Source organism: Heliconius melpomene, chromosome 13 (assembly GCF_056956725.1).
Source record: "Heliconius melpomene rosina isolate 202511_hmr_F chromosome 13, ASM5695672v1, whole genome shotgun sequence".
Taxonomy (NCBI): Eukaryota; Metazoa; Arthropoda; class Insecta; order Lepidoptera; family Nymphalidae; genus Heliconius; species Heliconius melpomene.
In genome coordinates, this window is record NC_140401.1 from 2,029,755 (window position 1) to 2,051,581 (window position 21,827).

General features: G+C 30.5%; 1 protein-coding gene across 2 annotated transcripts in view; it reads right to left on the minus strand.

The window, feature by feature from the left end:
• Positions 1–21,827, minus strand: part of ko (Stork-head domain-containing protein knockout) — a 375,904-nt gene that overhangs the window by 68,590 nt on the left and 285,487 nt on the right. The gene's annotated exons all lie outside the window — the stretch shown is intronic.

Consider the following 21,827-nt stretch of genomic DNA (forward strand, 5'->3'; position numbering starts at 1 on the left):
GGAAATCGAATCTACAACCAGTCGCGTTTACAGTCACAGTTTGTGCCGCTGCAACACGACCTTCAGAGACTCTTCAAAGAAAATCTAATTCTATTCACAGATTAAAAGAAAGTAAACAGATTAAGATTTCTCATACAGCATGTAAGTTGTCTCAACTTAACTCATAACAACGAGTGTTTAGCATAATGCATAGCAATGTGACATCTCACGTGATACGAGCGGCGATGCGTGAACCGCCCGCGTGCGGCCACATGCCACGGAATACTGGTAATAATATAAATGTGAAAGTATGTATGTTCGGATGTTTATTACTCGATCACGCAAAAACATCTAAACAAATTAGACTTCAAAAATGTAATTATTAAATAGTACATATTCTTCATGAAGCTAGTCGTGGCGTAGAGGAATGAGGGTGTGACTATAACTCGACCTTCGATCCTGACTCGGATGAAAGCATTATTATTTATTAATATTTTAATCTCCTCGCTCTAGCATTAAGGTAAAAGCCCAGCGCTGAGTTACGCATCTCAACACGCATTGTCCCTAAATATCTATCAATCTAGTGTCTTGAAACATTCTTTAAAGAACCTTCAAAGCCTTGAAAATAAAAATATAATTAAAAAAGTGCATTGCAATTTCTCTATATCTATACAGTACTGGCTATTCCCCTTGACCTGCAACCGTTTGGCATTTCGTGTTTCGTAATATATGCACTCCGCTTTGCACTCGAATAGCAATTACGTTGTATGTTGAACAACTCAATTATAATACCTTATATCATCTCGCTTGTAGGTAGTTTAGTGAGAAGTTCAGGATATTTCTGCCTTATCATATTGAAAGGTCACGAGCATATTCGTAGAATTGTATGATCTTAACACCCACTTAATTTAAAAAATTCTAGCTTCACGCTGTATCTCGCACATAGTAAGGTAGGCTGAGGGAAACTGGGAACTTAGTGTTAAGATACTGCGTTCCCATCAAGACACTCACTTTCCTCCGAACTCTGGAGGCATTGCGCTTTGCCTCTATACCTGAGCGAAGAAAATGAAAATATATTTAACATGATGAAATGATGAATAAAAATATATTTATATTTAATTTCAAAAGATATACAATTTGTTCTTAAACATACTGTGTTTTGCAGTCAGCCACATGCATACTTCTTTTTGTGGCAAAAATCACAAGAAATGCATTGATGAGACCACATCGCGTGTGAAGCAATTATTAATAATATTTCTAAGACGAGAGTAAAAATACGGTACTTTCATCGCATTACAGTTTAACGCTAATCGTCACGAATGGATTGACTTTATTAGCATTGGTAGATATAGATTAAGAATAAACGACTTTAAATAGTAACAAAAAATATTTTTTCATGCTATAAAGTTAAAGATATAGCTTTGTAATACTAATATTTTACACTACATTTTATAAATGATAAATAGATTATAGTAAGAGAACATAGAGTTAAGATATCCCGTTCTCCACTTTCTGTTTGAATTCAAAACTCATTGGAACAAAATGATGGAACTTTATACCGCGGTTTGTTTTACCAGCGGAGAAATTAAATAAATCATTTCTCCGAGTGGGGATCGAACCCACAATCATCGCGATTTTAGAGAGAGCTATTAAAGTGCGCCAAGACGGATTAAATCAAACATTAACCGTATAAATATATACTTGTTGTATAATTTAATCCTTAATTTATATTTAATATACAGCGTATTTGACACCGTTTACACCAGTAAGAATAACATGTTAATATTAGGACAAGGTTTAACTGCATATTAAACATACGTTAAATTCTTTATAGTATGTAGTATTTAGTATAATATTCACATAATAATTTTACAAAATGTTAATTACATCTCATACTTCATTCTCCACATCATGTTCATTAAGTTGACGGAACCCAACACCGCATTATATTTTTTTATTTTTAGTAGTACGCTAGTAACAATTATTTACATCACTTGCTCTACCATAGATTAATAATTTCTTTATTTTTTCGCTTAAGTGTTTACTCAAGCACAATACTTGTTGCGAAAATGACATCATACATAATACAAGAAACAAAACGAATATGTTTAAACTTTTTAAACAAGTCATGTAAACTTCAACTTAAAATTTATACCGTCTATAGAATAATATTATTTAAAAGCTGTACTAAAAAGATCAAATTTGTCTGTATTTTTTAAAAATCTAACACTTCACTTTTCTAACATAAATGTTCTAACTTGATGTCATCGTGTGATACATCCAATTTTGTATGATGTCATGCGGCAGGTTTAAGTTTCTTATGCTGTAGTTAAAGGTCATTCACATAACTGTGAGGCGAAAACAGCCTCATAATTCACTTGGATAATCTTATTATAATAATTTTAGGTAACATACTGGCACATTAGCAAAGTAGTTCAAGAGTTACTAGAAATCGACGAAATCGTTTTCTAGAAATGCTTGATATAAATATATCATCTTGTCCTACTCGTGGTCTCTATCTGAGAGAAAGATCTAAAAGTGGTATTCTATACATAAATTATGTAAAGAATAGTTATTGAACCCTAACGCTTCTAAAAAAATGGTAATTTTTTTTTTTATTATTAAAAAAATGTAACCTATTTTTTTAAAAGCGTTAGGGTTCAATAACTATTCTTTACATAATTTATGTATAGAATACCATTTTAAAATTTTTTTTTAGACCGAGATACATAAATATTGAAAATTGTAAAAAAGGATGTTAATAAAGCAAAAATAAGTACGATTTTTAGAGGCATCTAATGAGATGACACTTGAAACCCTTCCTTTATACGTGTGAATTGTACATCACATATAAATACGTAATAATAAATTGCATAATTTTATGTTTTTGAGGAAGTAAAATGTTGCAAATTTTATGATTTTCGAATAACTACAGAGATTATAGATCATAGGCGCGTTTGACATTGTTTTTTAAAAGTCATCTTCGTAGCATGTACTTGTTTCAAGTGAGATTATTCAATGTGTTAAATATGTATAATTTATTCTAATTAATATTATGCAATTTTAAAGCAAAAAAAGTTATATTACGTCCATTATACTTAAAAAAAAGTTGAGAAAAACTATACAGTAATTATAAATTAACAAAGTAACGTCAAATATGCTAAATTTATTGTAAAAAACTTCTAGTATAGTCTAATTTCAAGCGCTTCCAGACCGACAGACATATAATATGATTATAAAATTTGCTATAAGAATTTGTACGATAATGATATAAAGTCGTCTAGTCTGGGAGCTCACACGGGAACCGCGTCAGCGATGCATGACCTGCACAATGTCTGTGCACAATGTTTGTGCAGTGAAAAGTCTCAAGATGAAGATAGCAATGGCTATTCATTTCCGAGTTACACGGTTAATTAAGCGAATTAATTTCTAATTAACATTAACCAGTGTTTATGAAACTGATGGATAAAAACTATGATTAATTTATTTTTTGTTTAGCGGTAATGGTCGGGAATTTATTAAAGGCATGTTTGTATGTTTACTTTTTGCAATTAGCTTGTTTTTATTAGATGTTTATGTTGGAAAATTGTTTATGTAAAAAATGTTAAACATGACTGTTTGCTGAAATCAAATTAATATATTATATCAATATATATATATATAATTAATGAAAGCAGAGACCATCGTGGCGCAAAATATCGCGTGAAATATTTATTTACGTTTATATTTTCATTTCTTCGCTCTGGCGTCGAGGCAAAGCGCGGCGTTGAGGTCTGCCACTCAACGCACAATGCATCCAGAATTCGGCAGAAAGTGGAGAACGGAGTGTCTTAACACTAGGTTCCCTCTGCCTACCCTGCTGTGTGCGTGAAGCTGATGTTTTTTAATGAAAGTATAATTCGTTAGCTTTTATCTTAGTAACTTAGTAAAGCTATACTAAATTAGTACTTTATTATTTACACAGTTTATTATAGCAGAGACGAGTAATATAAATTGGCTGTTGAAGCAACTGCTGCCATAATACCCGCGGTTATTGTGATTGAGATTTATGAATGTTGTCGTTGCATAGAGTTGCAATTGATAATAGAAATGATATACGAGTATATGATGGCAGTCTTAGGTCGATACGTAGTTTTCTTATTTATTTAGACACTTTATCATTTTAATACTATGTAATGAATTAAAACTATCTAAGTTTTCCAATAAGACAATAAATATGAATAATTAACTCCCGATAAGACATAGAATGTCGCTGAATGTATGTAAAATAAATATTGATATTATATTTTGTTTGAAAACATAGTGATATATCAGTGTTTATATTTAACTTTAATTTGTAACGCATATCTATATGAAGTGAACAGGAAATAGTTCATTAGAAAAACTTTTTGCATGCAATATAAACCGTACAGTTTACACAAAAAGCTCCATTCCCATAAACGAAGTCGACAGACAGTTCGAAGGACGCGTGTGAGAATGTTCAATAAAAGGAATATTCTTTCACACCGTGAGAAATTTCTAACAATACACGCGTATTTTGCATATAAATATCTGCTTTGTTATTATAATAGCGTACTGTCCTTATGAGAATTGATAATAACACCCAAAATGAATATATCTTATTCAATATAGGATTTGTATCTGAAGCTGTTAAAAACTGAAACTGAAAAAGTTTGGAAAATCTCTTACTATATGACTGTATTTATATCAGCTATTTATGCAATTGCAAGTTTTTTGCGACTAGGTACTTATTTGTTACGATTTATTCTCAAATCGATGAAATAATGCATATTAATATTATATGTTATTAATATGCATATGCATATTTTTTTAAGCTTTACCCAGTATCTCGTATATTACGCGGTGAAAGAAGGAGCTTAGTGTTAGACATTCCGTTGTCCACTTTCCGTCCGAATTCCAGACATTAAGATGTGTGGTGTCATTTAACGCAGCAATTTGTTGAAAATGATTCATTACCGAAAGAGAGATTACGTTGGCCTCAAATATATATATTTTTAATATAATTAATATCGTAAAATGTTATTCATTATAATCTATACGTATCCGGTCGCACACTAAGCTAAACCCACACATAATTATTACAAAGCAACTAAGCCATAAATAGGAGGGAAAGTGTATTGAAAATGTATCAATGAGAGTATAAATGGCTTAGAACATGTTTAAATATGACTGACTAAGAACAGTTTAGACATTTATGTAATTGTTATTTTATAACATTTAAAGGTTTGTACAGATTGAAGATTATAATAATATTGTTATATTGAGAATAATTTTAATGTTTTTGATGCGCGGCGGTTGTGGGTTCGATCCTCACTAGGGGGAATCATTATATTTAATTTATTATCATTTCCTCTGGTAGACGAAGCGGGTATTCAACTAATTGGGTAAAAGGGTCTCCTAGCTCTAGGTACCCTCTACTTTCCCTGATATGCGGGTAAAAGCGTGAACCTTATAATTTATTATTTTTCAATAAAATGATGCATATATGTTTATGAAAGAATATTTCAATATAATAAAATAAAATGTTAATTTCCTTAGTAAATTGGTCAACTACACTGCACTTTAAGCTAAAAGAGATTAAAATTTTAATGCTTATACGCGTCCGAACAACAGCAAAATACGCTTCAAAGCTCTGGTGCTGACTCAGACACTTTGTTTCAGCTAAGTTAGCTTTATATACAAGCCATATAATGTTAAAAAATATAATTTACCCATAAGACAAGCTTGCGTAGTATTTCCATGGAAATAAATTAAAAAAGAAATTTTTCATCTCATTTTCATCTCGTTAGTTTTCGTTTACTTTATTTTCAATTTCACGCTGCACCGCACACAGCTACGTAGACAGAGGGAACCTAGTGTTTAGACACTCATTCAATTTTATAATTAATTTATGATGTTTATTTTTTTGCGAAAACCGTACCTTAAGTTATTTTAAACGATAGGATGGAAATAGCATTATAGTTCTATGAAAAGGAAAACTTTTGCTCTCATACGTTCCATTCAAGCAGAGGTATTGTAGAATGCAGTTGTTATCAACTAATATAGATCTGTTACATGATATGAGAAAACAAACGTCCGTTGTAGATAGAGTTTAGGTCAAAGTAACATTTCTATGATGAAATGTAATTTTTATTTCCGTTGATATTATTGAGCAAATTCGTAGTAAAATTATTATATGAATAATATAATATAGTATATATTTTGCTTGATCCATTTGATCAATAACCATTTAAATACTTTATTGTGATCTATTGCCGCTCTAACTAGAGGCATTGCGTGTTGAGTGGCGGAATTTAACGCCGCGCTTTGCCTCGACACAAGAGCGAGAAAATGAAAAATTAAATATTAATTGAAAAATTAAATATTCCTTGAGTGAATCGAACCCATAACGAGTCCTGCACTACGATGGCCTCATTTATTTAAATTCATAGGGTATACGACATGAAATTTGAAAGATAAATAAAAGTTATAACTTTAATTTTTTTACTTTTAAATAAAGTTTTAACTTTCAAATAGCAATAAATAAAACACAAAGTTCTTTCGACATCATACATTCGCGCACTAAAATTAACCATATTTAATTAAAAAATTGGGCTGTCAACTGACACAATTTAACTTGTCTAGTTAGTAGCTTTGTTAACAGCATTGAAAAAGCTAACAACATTTACTGGAGCAATTTGGAAATACGGGAGAAATGTGAAATTGTTTCATTCCACCGTTTCATTAGTAGTGTAGCACACCGCTTAATCGAATGAGTGTTTCAAATAAATTGTCGTTCCCCCAATAGTACTATGTCACAGTAACAATCGAAAGACGCCCGGTCGAATTGCTTAGAAAATGTCTTTTATAGTAAAGATTTTTGGTCTTCATTTCACGAATTTCAATATACAAATATATAATTAAATATAATTACTTTCATTCACTCATGATTTGACGAATCAACCTAACTAATATAAAAATAAATTTTTAAAACATACTTGACTTTCTAGTCATCTTCTTAAACGTTTTGACCAATGGAATGGAAATTTATCGGTTCATCAGTATTAAAACAGATTGTGCGAAACGCGAAAGTTTTAGATTCGATTCTCACTCGGGGGAAAGAATTATTTTTATACCCTCGCTCTGACAACAAGACAAAGGACCAGGCCAGAAAATGAAGAACGGAGTGGATATCTTGACAATAGGTTCCCTTTGTTTACACTGTCATATGCGGGAAATTTCAAATCAATATTTAGTATTTCGTTCCAAAATACAAATACCTGTCCGTACTCTACACGTTATGGGAAAACAACGAAAGTAATTTAAAATATGCACCTAATATTTACCAAATGATTTATACAAAATATATTAGAACGCAAAAACTTGTGACATTCAAATTTAAAGTTTAAAGGTGGCAATATTCACGAAATGTATTATTTATTAGAGGACTTTCACGGCCTTTGGCAAGTGTACTGCAATAGTTATTGGTAATTTGAATGATTATATATAAGGAATATAAGTATTATAAACTTTATATATAGGTATAAATGTATAGTTTTTACACGATTTTAGGTTGACTTGTTACTACGTAACTATGTAATAAAAGTGTGTAATAACTGTAGCATCATGAAATTTGGCAAGTATTCGTAAGCTTAGGTCTTCTCTGTTCACTTCTATATACACTATAGCTCCGAGCCCGTGTAGAAAATAAAAAGATTAATATTATATATACAAGTATACTCAATAGGTTTTAAGCTTCAACGTTGAAGTTTTTCAAGCAGCTACCTTTAAATAGATGGAAAAGTAAAATGAAGAGACAGTCAATAAGATGTTGAAAATCACTATGTAACAGTTACAAAACCGCTAGTCACCGCTGACAACCGCAATTTTTTTGTAAATTATTTGATTTTAATGATTTCCTACAAAGGAATTACTTAGTTACTTGTTATCTTTATATTACGTATAAAAATGTTTCCTAAACGTTAGTAATGACAACAATAAATATTAGAGGTTACTTGAACTTTTTCATAAATTTTAATTTGTTTTACATTTTAATACAATTTAAAAGATATCAAGTATTGAAAAGCACTAGTTGCAAACGAGGTCTATTTACCTAGTACAGCATGAAGGGCTCTCAGCATGAGGAGTTTACGAAATTATCGGACCCCACATACATGTACCTGTCTTCAAACGGGATTTAGTATAGTGTGGATAATCTTAATATAGTAATGTATATAAACAATATACAAAAACTATGTTTAAGCATACAATATAAGCAATAACTATATAGAGCAAATAAAACTTAGAAAAAAAATTGTACTTTTCTATACATATTGCCCAAAAGCTATATATTATTCTTAACTGGATAATAGCCTTAGCGTCAAGCTATAAACTAATATGAGTCGGAAGCCCAGTGTTAATAAGCGTAAAAAAACACAAGCGGACATTCCAAACACCATTTCGGGCCAACAAACATAAATCTCCTCTTAACAAGAAAAATTACTCAACGCATCTATTTTCACGCGATGTATTTTTATATCACGGAAATTCTTCTCTAATACGGTGCCATTCCTTATTCAGATTTGATATACTCGTATACATAATGGTGAAGTTGTGCTGTGTGTCCCACTTTGTTCTGGTTGCAGGTTTGATACCAATTATATACTCGTAGAGTCAACGTTCTCTCTATTATGTCCGTATAGAAGAGAACTTAGACTTAAGATACTCCATTCACCGCTTTCCATCCGAATCCGTAAGATAGATGTTTTAAAAACAATATGAAGTCAAGAAAATAAATTCTACCACAAAATCCTGTCATATCCACTATAATCTATCGGTCCTGAGAGTCTGGTAAATATTTCCTCGACACCAGCATATAATGAGCTCTCCTTGTTTGATCAGCGTCTAATAACGTTCAAATAGCTGCAGTAAACAAATATTCTCGATTTTAATAAGCTTCTACCCCGAGCCGATAAAGTTTGGAAATAATATTTCTTTAAGAAAAACATTGAACTTTTAATGACGGAATCAAAAGCACAGACGTCTTTTATGGACTTCTTAGTTTTTAATTTTTTTATTAAAGATTTGTAAATAAATCTATAGCTGATAATAACTATTACTATTGTATACTTATTTATTTTTGATGTGCATATTACATTGTTATATATGAAAACCATATCCAATAAATGTACTACGCTTCTAAGCTAATAAATATATTATTTATATATTAAATAAAATAGCATCTAATATTAATACTCATAATGATAATTTTAGTTCAACATAGTAATGTACTACAGAAATCAAAAGCAGAAATATTCTAAAGATTTACAAGCGATACATTACCCCACTATGATGTATAGGGCTATCGAAACCAGATATAAGGAAGCGGGTACCAAGACGTATTGGTTATGTTGGTAAGGACACCCCTTACGTCAAACACATTGAGACTAATGCATCATGTGCCCTTCGAGCTGGAGTAGGAGTTTCCCCTAAATCCCGTTTTCATTCTACTGGTTCACAATTTTTACAGCGTGAACAGCGTTATTTTCAGTATTTAAAAGTTTTTATGCATAGTAAGAAACAACTCTATATGTGTAACGTAGAGGCTCATAAAAACTGACAGCCATCAAGTAACTACTGGCTACCAGCAGCACCTGCGCTAAAACCAATGCACTTTCACTCTACTCCTGCCAATAAAACAACCATTAATGGCATAGATAAAAATAAACTTAGGTAGAGAAAGTACACATGTACTTTTTAATTAAGATTGTAATTAAGTGTTTTTTTTTGTACTTATGTTTTATCTGTATTGTGTACATATATAGATATATTTTATATAGAATATGCTACATTGAGATTTGTATAATTATTAATAATGCAAAATAAAAATGAGAAGCAAACTGAAATATTGTTTAATATATATTTATAAAGCTTTTGAGCACTTTAGAGTGCGAATTCACCTTTAATTAAATCCACAGAAATTCATTACTAAATTTAAATTATTTATATCTAAATAAGTATTACTTTACTAAATATATATACCTTCTGAAATTACAGTAAAATTGTTTTTTCTTATATTTATTACATTTATATTCATTATTTCTCGACGAATTGACCACAAAGCGACCACGTACCGTTCAATATTGGTCTATGCAAATGTGCCCAGATTTACTTTCTTTGTGGCCCAACAGGTATCTTTAAAACAAACTACTTTTCCTAACAACCAGTAGCTATGTAAACGTGAAACTTAAAACGACATTTTGTATTGAACTGGTAGAAAGTGTGAGTTTGTACGAAAAGTTCCAACGTACTATTGTTTTTCGTGTGCTTTAAATTAATTTAAGATTCAGATTTTTTAACATATGTTAGAAGATTTAAAATAAATATTAATGAAAATATGTTACTAATATAATGTAAACAATTCTGTCATTTCAATATAGGTTTAAAATTAAAAGTGAGTATTTTCATTCATGATTTTTTTCCGTTTTGGAAAAACAGCGCGCGGTGTAGAGTTCCATCAAATAGCACACAATCGAAAATTAGGCAAAAAACGTTTTTAGGAAGATTTTGTGAGACAAATAAAGTTTTTAAACAAATTATATTCACTAAAACCTTTTAAAATTAAAAGAACACCGCTACCGACCGATGTCTGTTTTCACAAAGAATTGCGTTTGTCGTTTATGAATTTCGTTATATAAATCCTAGCACCATGATAAATTACGTCACTTTTCATAACACAGTGTTTTACTCGAAACAACTATAATTATATTCAATATGAACAGGATTGTTACTTTAATAATAATTATATTAGATAGACATTTTACTTACAAAAGACAAGGCGCTCTTAGCATAATCAAATAATAATATACTGCACTTTATCTACTACCATAGTAATTTCAAAACATTAAATTTAGCTAATATCTGAGTATATAAAATTTTGTGGCAATAACTTCAAATATCTTGGGGTCCAATAGGAAAAATAACATTAATATTACTGATTAAATTAACTGCATGCAACGTGGTAGACGTTAGATCTAGTGTTAAGACACTCCGTTTCTCACTTTCCGCTGAATTTTCAAGGCATCGCGTGTTGTGCTGTGGCAGAAAGAAATAAAGAAGAACGAAGAAATAAACATTTCCTCGAGTGGGAATCGAAACCACAACCGTTGTGCCGCTGCACTAAGACGGCCTCGTACAGATAGAACATAAATCAAATAACAATTTCATATAAGAACATTACAGAAAAGATGAAAGCAATGATTGACGAAACAACTCTGCATGTCAATTTATCACCAACAAAACTTGTCCTTGTGACTTGTAATATTGCACTGTACTATATAGATAAATACAACTGGTTTATTACAGTAGCATTACTTTAAAATATATATATATAATATATTTGTTTTTACTTTCTGTATGTGTAACTTTTGTTATCGATTAATACAGTTTGTTTATCTTATTGATATTGTATTGAGAAATTATTTTTGATAATAATATTTCTTAAATATAAAACAGGTATCAGTGTGGTTTTAAATACGAAAGTGCCCATATTTTTTATAATTTTTCAATTATATTGTCACACTCTATTAACAAAATTATATTTAAAAGAAAATGTTCCTGTATTAGATTAAAAAGAAATATATATCTTGTATCGAAACTACACATATAACACAAGAAATCGTATGAAAATGACGAATAATGTAATAAGCATCTCAGAAGCAAGTTAGCAAACGAGCGACATTTCGCCGAGCTCCGAACAGTAATTAACGCTGTCACTCAACTCGAGGACCAACACCCTCCATTTAAACAATTATGTAAGACGGCACGCTTAGTTCATTTTTTCACGTAGAGTACGACAAAAGCTTTTAATTATAAAAATAAATAATATCATAATGTAAATAATACTTTACGTTATAGTATTTAGCACTGAGGCCGTCCTCGAGACGCAGACGCTAGCCGACTTTTATCTTGACAGTGGTGGATTCAATGCCTGCTCAAGGGAATGAATTATTTACATTTTCTCGCTATGATGACAAGACAACACACAGCGTTGAGTTTCACCCCTCAATGTGCAATGTCTTGAAAATAGGGTGATGTGTGTGGAAAGAAGTCTCTAAGCATTAGGTTCTCTCTGTCTAATTTTTTTGGGATTTAAAATATTCTCCCAAATTAAGTATGCATTCTTTTACGTATAATAAATGAAAAGTAGAGATCAGAATGATGTGTGAGTGAAAGAGTTCGAGATTATATTTTGTTCGATGGTTCATGAAGATAGAACAAGATTATTTATATCTTTATTCCTTGTAAAAGGAAATACTGATATATGTAAACTAAGCATTTTCTAATGTCGGATCTTACAATATTAATAGCTATATTAAATTATCCATACTTTCTAGGCAAGCATAAATGTAAATATACTTGTATTTTCTGCCTAATTCTTGCGGAACAAGCTCAAGTCAGTTGTCCCTATTATACCAATCATTTATTACTGCATCGTTTTCTCCACAAATTACATGAAAATTCCAACTTTTTCTATTCTCGTTAAGTATAGGGGTTAGATCTGGAGCCCCTCTAAATGGCTGACTTGTCAAATTCTATAATAATTGCAAGGGACGCGATTTTGGGGTAATGGTTTATTCAATAAAAAGGGTCCGGGTTTTTCATACATTTATTAATGACAATCATTCAAGCAAACATATAATTAAATTCATAAAATACACCTGAAATTTAGTATCATACGTAAGCGCTTCATAATAGAATTTAAATAAAAAAATATTATTTTTAAATGTGTTCTGGTATTAGATTCTTTGTCCAGACCGCTTAAATAATTTCCAATTTTTGTCAAGAGCCAATTTTTTTTCTACTCTGAATTAGAAACATATAAAAAATATGTCCTAGATGTTGTAAGGACCCAAAACTATCATTAGACTTCGAACAGCGCTATCTATAAAGCGCTTAAAATAATTATATTTTATTTATTTATTTATAACAGGTTCAAATCAACTAGTGGTGTTTTTGCTCTATTTCTAATATGTACTCCGATAATTATTATATGTTGCGTAGACATATTGCAACTTTTTTTATAGAAACTTGTGTGCAGCTTTCACGATTATTGCCATTAGAAAATCATATTTCTGAGATAATTAAGTTATAATTATATACATTATTTTATCATCAGATATATTTTTAATAAAAAAGTAAAAGTAAAAAGGTACAACAAATATTACCTAAAGGTAAAAAAAATACGGTAAACGGCGAACAGAGTGTCGTAACACTTTAACCCTCTGCCATAGTAGGAGATATATGTAAAAGTAGAAATAAAATTAAATAATCATTTTCAATGCAGCGCCTATAAAAATATATGAAATTCAAATTTAGAACAACCTGTTTTTTTAACCGACGAAAAAACTGTAGAATATAAATTTAACGTATATATTTTTTATAGCCAATTTCGCAAAGTAAATCTACATATTCTATTACACTATTAAAAAGTAATGAAGTATTAAAAGCATTAGAGTGCAGTCTCGCAATGGCAGACAAACTTAGTTTATTAGTAATTTGCTTCTGTCTGGGAACCTTATCTATGGTAATAATGAAATTAAGACAATACAAGTTAGTTAAGAAGCTATAAATCTTATTAGATTCGTTTGAAGGGATTTCTCGTATTAAACTAGTACCTACAATATTAAAAATAGTGCAAATGTTTAAAAAAAATAAAAAAATAAATATAATATATGAATAAACATAAAATTATTATAAGTGACGCCACCCAACACCTCCAAAATTAGATGTAAAACGTAAAAAAGTTCTAGGTAAGCTTACTTAGTATTAAAATACGTTCAAATGAAAATGTCACTGACACATTGTTTTTACTCTTTTTAACTTTGGAAATATAAATCGATTCTGATATGCACTTGGAGCCAGTCCAGCAAAAAGGCCGAACTGTATTGAGCTCAGTAAATCAAGCCAAACTAATGTTTATTGTGGATTGTGGATGACTCGCTATATAGCCCTCGGCTGCGTGAATAGATTACATACAAATATGTATTGATAATAGTTATATATAGTTTAATTGTAAATAACTTCCAAATACAGGAATATACTATTTTTTAAACATAATAAGCACGTCAAGGCATAGAGAATCCAATTTTAAGACACTCGATTCTCCGCTGTGTTGAGTAGCGGAGCTTAACGCACTTCGTCTAACAGTTTAATTTTAAATTTTATTAAAGTTTCATTAATTTTCATTCACAATTTAATTTCGTATTTTTCATTATATGTTATACACTATACAAACCAATGATACAAATAAAAAAAATCTTATTAAAGTTAATGTGTAAATCTGCTATGATTGCGTTGACGTAATATAATAGTCCGCAAATACTTTCAAAAGACTTTCAATGCCTTGAGGTGTAAAGATGACTCACTTATGTGAGTTACTGATTCAATTATTACATAAACTTTATAAGGAAAATAAATTTATTGTTTGTTGAATCTATGCGTTTGTTTTTTGTTCTAAATTTGCATTATGTGCATTACTAACTTCTTTTTCCTGCTTTATACTTTGTTTTTATATACTGCAGAGTGGGCAGGGGAAATCTAAACTGTCAAAACATTGCATATTAAATGGCGAAATTCAACGCCGCGCTCGAAACCTTCCTCAAGAATTAGTTTTTTTTTATATCATTTCGTATCCTGGGAGGGAACCTGGAAACCTAAAATTAAGACATTCCATCCTCATTAAGGCATTTCCATTCCCCACTAACTGACGAATTCTAAACAACACAAACAGGCTTAGTAATTAGATATTGTAGTAAAGGTGTTGTAGCATTAGTTTGACACCGACTTCAAAATTATAAAATCTTTGTAAAATTATTTTTCACTTTTTAGTTCATTGTTAGAAGTCAGTTTTTGTTTTTGTTAAAAATTAATTTATTTTACGATTTTAAGTGATGGGTAGATCTTAAAATGATGATTCTTAAACGAGTGGTGATAGTGGTGGTAGTGGTTGTCAACGAATGGTTGTGGTTGTCCCATGTAAAACTTCATTTAATTAGGTATTATTTTTGTGCAAAGTAACATTTTGGTATATTGACAAGAACACACGTAAAAAGTATTCGGGTGAATTGGGAATCTCCCTTTTTTGAAGTTGGTTGAAAATGAGAACATCCTCTTTTTTGAGGTTGGTTGAAAAGAAATGCAACGATCAAGAATCTCACTTCTGACATCAATTTAAAAAGTTTTTGCTTGTAACTATTACAGTATAATCAATTTTTTACCAAAAAAAACAAACTTTCTCAATTTTCTCCGGATTCCATAATCGAAACCTAACCAAACTTTCACCAAATTATCCTTGAAGTGTATCCTTTCAAATAAAAAAAGAATCATCAAAATCGGTTGGTGCGACATTGAGTTATTCGGCTATTAGTCGCGCACATGCCTAATGCAAATTTAAGACTTATGTGATTTTCTCATGGATATCATTGTCAGACATGGACCAAAAAAAAATGGGACCATTCGGGAAGCTATACCTTTCAAATAAAAAAAAAGTTATCAAAATCGGTTCAGCCAGTTAAAAGTTATGAGGTAACAAACATAAAATAAAAAATAAAAAAAAATAAAATAAAAAAAACAGTCGAATTGATAACCTCCTCACTAAAGTGAAGATAAAAGCAAACTAATGGCTATCTAGGCTACCTGCATCTAACCAAATTGATAGAGCTACAAAGTAAACAAGCGTGTCATAACGCTTGCTCTAGAAAGCCATCACTTACGGAAAATTGATAACAATAAATTGGTTCTCAGGATGTCAAAGCTTGGGAATTACGGACGTACATACATATACATATATGAAGAATACGTATTGTATTGTTTATTGAATAGAGTCACTTTTAACACATTTAATAAATTGTTGAATACTAAACCTTCACTCGCTTTTTATTAATAAAATAACTATACATTTTTTTATTAATAATATAAAAATTGGTATGACGTCAGTCGTGGCGCAGCGGCTTAAAGTTGTGAGTTTAATTCTCATTGGAGGAAATAAAATATTTAATATTCTGATTTCTTCGCTCTCGTATCAAGGCAAAAGTGCGGCGTTGAATACTGCCCCTTAAAACGCAATGCATCCCGAATTAGGTGGAAAGTGGAGAGCGGAGTATCTTAACACTAGGGTCCCTGCCACATGCGGAACAGCGTGAGCTAAAAAATGGTTTTTGAAACATTTTAGTTTGAATCTGACTAAATTCCTACTAGTTTGCCCAGTTCATATCTTATTCAGCATTTACGATCTACTTGAGTATCCAATATAACAAGTGTCATAACAAACTTTCACATTTATAGTAAGTATTATGTCTTACATATTTTGTGTACACTACACGAGCTTTAATGTCATAAAATAAATATTAATAATAATAAAATCGTTTTAAGTTATCATCACGTTTCTCAATAATTTAATCAACCCAGTTATATACCATTTATAGGCTTAGAATATAATATTTCACTACCTATATTATAATTATTATAGTTTTATTTATTTCAGGCTATCGTGGTGCCGGGCGTAAAGGTTGTCCTGGTATTGAGGCTAAATGCAGCGATGAGTTCGGCCACTCAACACACAATGCACCGAAAATTTGGCGGAAACAGAGAGTCCTAACACTAAGTTCTCTCTGCCTACTCTGCTATATATAGTATAGAGCGTGAAAAATTATTATACATTTTCTAACATTTAATATACGTTTTTTCAGCTTAATACTTTTTGAGCATTTCGGTAACGCATAAGATAGGCAGAGACAACGTCAAACTACGGAACTAAACGCCACATTCCCCCCCCCCCCCAGAACCCGGAAATAATTAATAATAATATATTTAGTAGTAAGCCTTCTAAAATTACAAAAGCCAGTTAATGATGTCACAGTTCGCCCGAGCAGCGTCTACATGCAATTATCCATAGCAATTTGTTGCGAAGTAAGATTTTCCCGCGGCGTGTCGTGACTCGCCCTGCGCTTTCTATCACGGGCCTGTCCTCGGTACATTATGACGTATTAGATTTAATGATATGGAATATCAAACTAATAATATCCTGAAGGAAATGGTTGTTACTCTACGTCTACCGGTAACTTGGCGTACCGGTAACGTTACGCGTCTAAACATGTTTATATAGTTGAAGACTAATCAATAAAATTGTTTGTTATTTTCATTTTGTTTAGATATATTTCAATGTATATAATAATAATTTAATCTTAATCTTTAATCTTATTAATTTAATAAAATCTTAATAATTTAATCTTGGAACCTTAATATATTAAAATCTTAATAATTTAATCTTGGAGTGGTATTTGAATCCAAAACTATCGTGCTATTTTAATTTTAACTGCGCCAAAGCGACGTTTCTTATTTATACTCAACACAACACAAGAAAATGAGGTGAAAATTATGGAACCTATTATTATGATATTAGGTTCCTATTATCTACCGGAATATAAAGGAAAAAAGCGTGAAGCTTAATAATAACATACGAAATAAAATTAAACAATAGTTTAACCTTTTTAATAAAACACTTATATACTAGTTTATTATCGAACATTTGTATTTTAATAGGTTTTAGATGACTGTAAAGATTACATTTATTTATCTCAAAATCGAATCTGCAATATCCAAATTGCGAGACAACCTTCAGGTTGCCGCGTTGGAACTATCTATGCCTGTTTACTAACTTTACGAAAGTGGGTCGGTCTGTTTAATTATATTGTTTAAAGCTTAACTTTATTGATTCCATTATGTTGTTTATAATTAAAACTAATCGAGTGGTATAATCCATTATTAGTCTCAAGGGCGTTTATTTCGAAATCTTACTATAACTACAATTTTACGCATTGCAAAGTAGAAATAGGTAACTTAGTGTTAAGACACTACGCTCCTCAAAATATTGTGTGTTTTTCAACTCAACGCCGCGGTTTGTTTACCCGTTTAAAGCAGTCAGACGGTGCGAATATATATATTTCTTATAATAAATATAAGCTTTTATAGTTATTTAGATACGTAATGCGGAAGTATATATTATTTATTGTTTTGTTAATACGGAAATTGAAGCGTAGGTAAGTACACACATATATTCCTCTCATGAGAAATAATAATTGCACAGTATTTGCACTTAAGGCTATTAAATATATAAAAAAAAAACAAAATGAAGGCACTTTAAAATGAGTAAAAATATATTTTATAAATATTGAAAATTTCCACATCTTAAATGTATAATTTAATATCTTAAATATATAGCAGTTTAATAGTTTTTCCCACAAAGTAGTGGTAGGCAGAGAAAACCTAATATTAAGACACTACGTTTTCCATTTTTTTCCTATTTTCGCCTGTTTAGCGATAAAACTTATATTCGAGCTTTATATAGCAGAGCGAAAAAAATAAAATAATTTAAATATAATCATACTCCCAAGTTGAAATCGAACCCACGACCACGGTGTTTACAATCACAATCCGATATATACCTGCTTATAATTTTACTATACATGAGAATCGACCTTGCTCCCATCTTAACAATGCCAGTTAAATTAGCTTGTGATAGTACTTAAAGAATCATCATAAATCTTATTGTTAAAACATCTTTTGCAATTCATATAGATATAGAAAGGCTGAGTAAGTTGTTTGTCCTTGATCAGATATGCGCTGGTAAAAGGTCACTGACCGTACTTGCGATTAATGATACGACGACGTATTAATTGGCAGGTTATATTTATTTGTTTGTAAAAGGATGAAAAAAAAACATTTCTCGCACACAGCAGTATAAAGGGAACTTAGTGTTAGGTTGAAGGCATTGCGTGTTGAGTGACGGAACCTAACACCGCGCTTTGCTTCGACTTCAATGGAAGAATAGAAGTAGAATGAAGTGTCTTGCCACTAGGTTATCTCTACCTACCCTGCTAGGATAGGATAAAGCGGGAAGATTTTTTTAAATGTTAATGAACTTATATGTATATTTGTCCTACCCTATCACCTAACAAAGCTTGAGGTAAGATCACCACAGAACAAACGAACTGTAGAACAAGAGATACTCGTACTATAACATTGTTATACTCGTATGTTACTCTAGATTTATTTAACTTAACGAAAGCTTTTAGATATCACTCATTGAATCAGATGTCGGCAAAGTAGAGTTATTCTACATGAAACCAGGGCAGTACCGTACGCGAAGTAACTTCAAAATTGCTGTCGATAGTTTCTCTGTCTACCTGATAATGGATTTAGTATCAAATTGTGCTTAAAATAATTGTAAGATATTTACGATATATGTATTTAAATTATCTAAATGTTCCTCTAAAATAATTTCAAGATTCCAGAATTATATATTATTCTAAGATTGCACGCGAAATACCTTCTATATTTACTTTCTATTATTAGGTCTAAAACATTATCGCAAAGTCTATTTTAGTTTCTCCGTATTATATAAGCATGTATTTCTATTTTCTCCAAGTTAATGTCAATACTAATCTCACCTATCCATATTAAAACTAAGCAATTATCGAAATAACAGTTATCCTGCCTATATATATAACACGATTTCTTCGAACTATAATGATAACTGTACAGTTTCCAGTTTCCTTTTAAGACACACTCGTATGAACGTTAAACGACCTTCTAATAATAAATTAATAAAAAAGGCTCTAGAGTTGTTTTTTAACGTCCGCTGACTCATTATTGTGTTATTGCTCATTTCACCTATATATATATTTTTTTCTTTAGGTGTTTCCCGTTTCCTTTGACGGAGAGCAGAGGGATTCTCCTTATTTATTATCTATTTCCGGTGAAATTTAAATACAGCGGGGAGCAAAAATGACAGACTCAATAAGTAATTTGTATCTTAATAAAATCTTACTAAAAAAATATTTAAATCTTTTATATTAGCATCTTAATTAATGTTAAATTCTAATACAAGATAAAAACAAATAAATAAATGCGTAATTTAAAAATAGCAATTGCACCACACATAAATGAATTTCGATTAAACGTAAATAACGTATCGATATCAAAATCAATTTAAAATGTAATCGAGTATCAGGAGTGAATGAAAATTTCATTATATTTGATTAATAACCAATATTTATATAAAGTAACAGCTTTGTCACTCGTACAAAAATAATTAAAATCGGCAGGTTTTACTTGACACCAGTGATACCTGTTGTATAGCTGATATGATATACGCGTTATGAATTTAAATTAACAAGTGCATTGCGACAGTTCTATTACAACGCGTTGGAATCTACAAAAGTAGTAGGTTCCAATTTGAAAGAATATTGATTTTTATTTACGTTAAATGTCTACATTGACAATGTAGATCATTTTTATCTAGCTAGCATGGAAAAGGGAAGCCCTCCAGAGGGAACTCCCAGAAGTTATTAAATATATTCATATTTCATATATGTTAAATAAAGAAAATTAACATAGTCCAAACAAAGATGTAGTAACAAAAAGAAATAATACTCAAAATCGAATAAGCGAAAAATGAGACGTAATAGCTCTCTCTCTCTATAAGTAACGCACCAAATACCAGTATTTATGAAAATAAAATAATGTACCAACACTCTTGCAAGTGGCGTTATTTAAATACGAATTAATTAATAGAATACACTCACTATTTGAACAACATAAATAGAAAACACTCATTCGTTGAGATTACAATAAAAAATAATACGATTCTCTTACAAAAGTTAAATGTAATTATAAAGTAAATAAGTCAATGTTACATTTTCCTTATACTACCGCATATTGGGCTAATATATAATGGACTTTCTTTAAAGCAATTTAATTAATTTATTCACAAAGACATGTGTTGTAAGAAGAACAAAACCGAACAATGTAAGCGTAAGTACCATAATGGAACGAACTAATCATTAAATTAGTATCTTTTTGCAATGTCGGTAATATTTTGTATATTGTGTCGTAATTGTATTCTTAATATGCAAAAATGTAAAAAAATAATGTTTGTTCATGCTACTTTTCCTTTTTGCATAAGCGTTAATGAGAAATTATGAAAATCTATTAGAGCTTTTGTATTGTATTTAGTTTTAACTGTGTCATATAATTTTAATATATAAAGAATTTATTGTTATATTTTTGTAGACGAAAACTTCACTGTAAGCACTATACCGTAAAAGTAATGGTTAGGGGTTCTATTCCTACTAGGGGTGATTGCGTATGCTGAATAATATATTAATAGTGTACATATTAGTGTGAAAAAATAAATATAAGCATACTCTACCCTTTATGTAGTTGAACCATGAATAAAACGTTCATTACCTGTAAAAAATAGATAAAATATATTTATTTACACATTTTTATCTAAATATTTACTTTATATACATGAATACACAGATACAAGATTTATTCTTGAAAAATCCTGTTGTGCATATGATAAAAATATTTTCAGAAATCCTCCGCCAGACGGCGACGTGGGAATGACAACTGAATTTCAAGAAAAGAATTCGAGAACATGCAATCTTATTCGATATAAAATCGAATCTATAATTTTTTTTATCACAGAATAAGGATGTACATTTTCACAGTTTAAGCAACACTACAGGCACTTGTTCTACCGTTTAGTAATCCCCCGATTACTTAATGTTATAGCGCGCGAAAAACAATAGAACAACCGTTATTGTGGAAAAATCCCATGAAGTTAGTAACCGCGTGCGAATATTCGGTATTGTCCGTTATATCTCTACATCATACAAGAACATCGATGCTTATTTGTCTTAAGTACGAGTCATATTTATATTAATTTATTATTATTTGTTATTATTACTCAGTGTGAGAAATTATATAATTATGTTAAGAAG